Raw genomic sequence first — 5,426 nt, forward strand, 5'->3', positions numbered from 1 at the left:
AACATTAAATGCATTTATAAATGAGCAGGTAGAGAAGGGTCCAGGAAGGTGGGATTTGGGATAATTTATGAGTTGATGGATTAAGTGGCCAAGAGCAAATGACCAGATTTCTGGGGGAGCAAAAACTAGCAAAGGGAGAGCAGGGCCTGGATGTTGCCACACCACCATAATTTGTTTTGCTTCCAACCCCCCTGAGATATAGGGGTGCTATTTAGAGTGTACTGAACACAGGTCACTGTTTCTGGCCAACTCCCAGGCCATGCACGGCTCATAAAGAGGACATGAAACAGGAAAAAGGGTGTCGTTTAATGGGAGTAGTTTAGCTTAATGGAGTACTTTAATGGTTTCAGTAATGTAAGATAAGAAAGTTGTGCAGATCGGTTGCACAGCAATGTGAATACAGTCAACACTACTGAACTTTACGCTTAAAAGAGGTTAGAATGCTTTTTTTAAGTACCTGGGATCGAGCCCCGCGTTGGGCTCCCTGCTCACTGGAGAGCCTGCTTCTCCCTCTGCCCCTCCCCCGCTGCTCCCTGCGCGCGGCTTGCGCGCTCTCTCTCACAAAAATAAATAAAAATACTTGGAAAAAATAAATAAATAAAGTTATCAAATGGTGCATTTTTTCAAATGGTGTGTTTATGTTTTAATAAATATTTTATTTATTTATTAATGAGGCACAGATTGAGAGAGAGCGAGAGAGGCAGGCGGAGGGAGAGGCAGGCGGAGGGAGAAGCAGGCTCCCCGCAGAGCAGGGAGTCAGATGCGGGACTCGACCCCAGGACCCTGGGATCACGACCTGAGCCGAAGGCAGACCCTTAACCGACTGAGCCACCCAGGCACCCTCAAATGGTGTTTTTTTTTGTTTTTTGTTTTTTTATTGTTTATTGTATGTCATTTATATCTTAAAGCTGTCAAAAAAAAAAAAAAACAGCATTAAGGTTGATGTGCCTGACAGGTCTGCAGGCTGGAATGGGTTGCGAATTCAGATTTCGCTGGCTAGACGAAGCGGGTGACAGCCTCCGGAGGGACCTGGACCCCAAGCGGGCACCGGTGGGGACGAGAGAGAGGTCCACAGATCTCCAGAGGGGGGACTGGCCTGCCCTGGGGAGGCCACTAAAGAAGACAGCTCAGCTGCGCATGCGCCCGGCCCGGCCAGTCGAGAGACCGTCATCTGTCTTTTGTTTTTCAAAATTAACAAAATATGCCCGAAAGTTGCCCGGAAGAGTTTGAAACATTCACCCCTGGCCTCTCTTTCACTTGGTTTATTCTTGTTTGGACGAACGAAGGGGAAGAGGCCGTGGGCCGAGCCCGGCATCGACGAAGACAGCCATGCCCGTCAGGCCCCCAAACCCACGCCGCTATAAATAGCCGGGGCCCCGCCATTGTAGCTCTCTTTGTGCGCTGGTCTGGTCTCCTGAGCCGGCGGGAATGCTGCAGTGCCCGTGGGGGCTCCTGCGGCTCCCCTACGCTAGGGGGAGGCCCCGGCGTCCTGCGCTGTCTTTGCACGGCTTCCTGCGTGTAGGTATCTCGGGGTCTTGCCGGGTGAGGGGGCCGCAATCTCGGGCTGAGCAGGATGAATTACCATTACAGACTAGAGTTTCTGATGCGTCCATGACGCCACTGTTTGGAACTGACTCAGCCCAGGGCAGGGGGAACTCGGCTGGAGTCGCCCCGGCATCTGCTGACTCCCTGTTTCTTCCCAGGCCCCTGGTCCTCGCAGGCTGGTCCGCAGCGCCCCGAGGGTGAGTGGATTGTGCGAGATGGAGTGGCTGGCGGTGGTCCTGGGGGGAAGACGGGGGTAATGATGAACCCAGGTGACTCTGAGTGTCTCGCTGACGCCATCACCGCAGCGCGCTGAACATCTCCCTCCCCCGGGCTGGGGTTTCCTGATATCTGGGCTGGGGAGAACTTGATGGCCGAGAACCTTTACTAGCCACGAATCCCTGTGTTTGATTTATCCCTTAGGTGTCTTAAGAGTCTGCAGGTGTGTTACTGTTGGATAAAGGTGAGTATTAGGTGTGAGAAGGTTCTCAGTACTTCTCACCATCTTGTCCTTAAAGCTCGCTCTCTCAAGGGGCCAGTATGGAGTCTATTTTCTAAGGAACACGCGAAGCAATGCAAGTATATTACCTGGTGATTGTCCAAGGACTGCTTTTTGGTTTACATTTCTTTTGTGACTATGAAAAAATCCTTTCTAACTCCCCATGTTTTTGTCCAAGCCTGGTTAAACCTACTTCTGTACACCCCTACATGCTGGGCTTCCCTGTGGAGGTATTTTTTTGCAGTTCTGAGGGGATTTTTTTCCCCCGACTTTACTCTCTTCCACTTCCATCTCTTCATTTGCGACATCCTTATACTGGGTCAGTTGCCTTTCAGTGTATTACATCCCTTCACAGAATGGCCTCCCCTGATCCAGGTCTCTTAAATTGGGAATGATGATTTCTCAGACTAGAGTCTCTGATGCTGGTCTTGATGTCAAAAATTAAATTCTGACTCATTTGGAGAACTGGATACTTGAGTCTCAGAAGGGGCCATTGTGGGGAGGGGGGCTTAACTTTGCTTGTCCTTCTCATTGGTTGTTTGTCCTGTTTTCATCTTTCTAGCATGATTATTCTGGAAGCCTAGCTAGGGTGGTGCCCTTTCAGATGAGGCACCGATCTGGTAGCTGAAGGGCTAAAGTTTGGAATTCGCCCTCTGGGAGAAATGCTGTGGAGAGATGTCTGTGATGCCTAGGTAATGGCTCGTGCCACTTGAACCTACAGGCTGTGATGAGAAGTGAAGAGCTGCGTCCTTTCTCCCTGGCTACTATGGTGAGTGCCCTTTTCTCTCGCAGCCCCCAAGTGGTAATGATCACCTTTTTGGACCGTGAGCATTTCTCTGAGGATCTTTGAAAATCACTGATTTACTCAAGTCTTCCCTACCCGCCCAGGTTCATGTTTTAATTCCAGTTGCGTGCATGGTTCTAATACATGTTCTTTTTATGAAATTTCAGGGTTTTGTTAACGCAGAGGATATCTCCTATCTGGTGTTGGGCAGATCCCAGGAGCTTCCATCTAGCTTTCCTGCATTAACCTGTGTGAGCAGCTGTCAACTTACTGGAGGAAAGAAACTGCCCAGAAATTTTGAGATGCTTAAGTATTTTTAGACCAGTTAGACTTATTTAACATAAATACTGTTTTTATCAAAAGATTCCAATAAAATACTTTAAAGCAAAAAAGAAGTTTGGTTTCCATAGAAACAAGATGGTACAAAAAGATGTAGGGAAGTGAAAGGTAACCATCTGAATGAACATCACAGCTGACGGCTATACCTCTTTGCCACTGTATACAAAAAGCTAAAACCGGGTTGACACTAGAATTAAGGATTTTAGGTGGTCTGCCATAGGATTTTAAGGGACTAGATGTTAACAAGTAGTAAAGGTTTTTAGGGTGTTAAAATACTAACACAGGGGCGCCTGGGTGGCTCAGTTGGTTAAGCGACTGCCTTCGGCTCAGGTCATGATCCTGGAGTCCCTGGATCGAGTCCCGCATCGGGCTCCCTGCTCGGCAGGGAGTCTGCTTCTCCCTCTGACCCTCCCCCCTCTCATGTGCTCTCTCTCTCTCTCTCATTCTCTCTGTCTCAAATAAATAAATAAATAAAGGTTTAAAAAAAAAAAAAAAAAGCCCAGTTTAAAAAAAAAAATACTAACACAGGTGCTTAGTTTGCCTTTTGAAGAATAAGTGGAAACAGGTGGTCTATATTTTAAAAGCATATACCCATGGTGGTTGCTAGGGGCTGGGGAAAGGGGTAAATGGGGAGTTTGGATACAGAATTTCAGTTTTACAAGAAGAAAAGAATTATGGAGATAAATGGTGGTGATGGTTGCTCAGTATTACAGAATGTATTTGATACCATTGAAGTGTGTGCTTAAAAATGGATGGGGTTGCCTGGGTGGCTCAGTTAAGCGGCTGACTTGTGCTCAGGTCATGATCCCAGGGTCCTGGGGTCCAGCCCCGCGTCAGGCTCCCTGCTCAGTGGAGAGCCTGCTTCTCCCTCCCTCGTGGTTCCCCCTGCTTGTGCTCTCTATTCTCTAGCTATGTCAAGTAAATAAATCTTTTTAAGTTGGTAACTTTTATGTGTATTTCACCACAGTAAAAATTGGGGGGAAAAAAGCATATTCATACTTTAACTATTTCAAGGGTGGTTTTCCAGCAACATGTACAAATTTCCGTTGCTGTAAGACTTCCAAATTATCCAGTTCCTGGGAGGGGGGTGTTCAGGTTTCTAGTCATGCTGTATACCAGTACTGACTCCCTGTTACTTGCACCCACCTGAAGTGTGGTAGAATACATTTCCAAAAGAATTTCAAAGGATTTAAGCATGTAAAACAATGCATCGTATATTCCATAAGGTGGTACCAGTTTATGCTCGGTGACATCAGTGTCAAAAGATTGCCTTTTTTTTTTTTCCTATACCTGTCATCACTACTCCCAGTGGTAACACTTGGCACCAGTTTGGTGCTATTAACTCATTACTTTTTAGTCTTTTTTAATCTTTGCCACTTTATTAAGTAATCTCTACCCCCAGTGTGGGGCTGGAACTCAAACCTTGAGATCAGGAGTCCCGTGCTCTATCAACTGAGTCAGCCAGTTGCCCCTACCTACTCAGTCATCTTTTAAAAATTACATTTTTTCCATATTTGCCTACTGAACTTTTTTTTTAAGATTTTGAAAGAGTGACAGCATGAGGGGGGGGGGCAGGAGGGAAAGAGAAGCAGACTTCCTGCTGAGCAGGGTGCCTGCCTGCCAGGGCTTGATCCCACGGTGATCCCAGGACCCTGAGACCAAGACCTAAGCTGAAGGCAGACGCCCAACCGACTGAGCCACCCAGGTGCCCCTGCCTACTGAGCATTTCCAGCTTGGTCCCCACCACTTTAATTTTTTTTAAAGATTTTATTGAGGGGGCGCCTGGGTGGCTCAGTCGTTAAGAGTATGCCTTCGGCTCAGGTCATGATCCCAGTGTCCTGGGATCGAGCCCCGCATCAGGCTCCCTGCTCCGCAGGAAGCCTGCTTCTCCCTCTCCCACTCCCCCTGCTTGTGTTCCCTCTCGCTGTGCCTCTCTGTCAAATAAATAAAATCTTAAAAAAAAAAAAAAAAGATTTTATTGAGAAAAGAGCACAAGCTGGGGGAGGGGCAGAGTGAGAGACAAGCGGACTCCTGGCTGAGCAGAGAGCCCTAAATAGGGCTCCATCCCAGGACCCCAAGATCATGACCTGAGCCAAAGTCAGACACAACCAACCAAACCATGCAGGCACTCCACCACCACTTTAAATTAGCAAAGATTGTGGCGTCTAGGTGGTGTAGTTGCTTGAACATCTGATTTCAGCTCAGGTCATGACCTTAGGGTTGTGGGATGGAGTAAGGAATCAGGTTCTCTCCCTCTGCCCC

The 5,426-nt window shown here is 47.7% G+C and overlaps 1 long non-coding RNA gene and 2 other non-coding genes across 3 annotated transcripts; all 3 read left to right on the top strand.

Annotated features, from left to right (window-relative positions):
• Positions 1 to 1,383: 1,383 nt before the first annotated feature.
• LOC116628235 lies at positions 1,384 to 3,465 on the top strand. The gene is made up of 5 exons (XR_004298601.1): positions 1,384 to 1,518; positions 1,704 to 1,742; positions 1,966 to 2,005; positions 2,604 to 2,810; positions 2,993 to 3,465. It is a non-coding gene; the product is annotated as an uncharacterized LOC116628235 (long non-coding RNA).
• Positions 1,798 to 1,860, top strand: LOC116628295. The gene has a single exon (XR_004298609.1). It is a non-coding gene; the product is annotated as a small nucleolar RNA SNORD48 (small nucleolar RNA).
• Positions 2,429 to 2,496, top strand: LOC116628294. The gene has a single exon (XR_004298608.1). It is a non-coding gene; the product is annotated as a small nucleolar RNA SNORD52 (small nucleolar RNA).
• Positions 3,466 to 5,426: the final 1,961 nt, after the last annotated feature.

The sequence above is a fragment of the Phoca vitulina genome, unplaced genomic scaffold (assembly GCF_004348235.1).
Source record: "Phoca vitulina isolate PV1807 unplaced genomic scaffold, GSC_HSeal_1.0 scaffold116, whole genome shotgun sequence".
Lineage (NCBI taxonomy): Eukaryota > Metazoa > Chordata > Mammalia > Carnivora > Phocidae > Phoca > Phoca vitulina.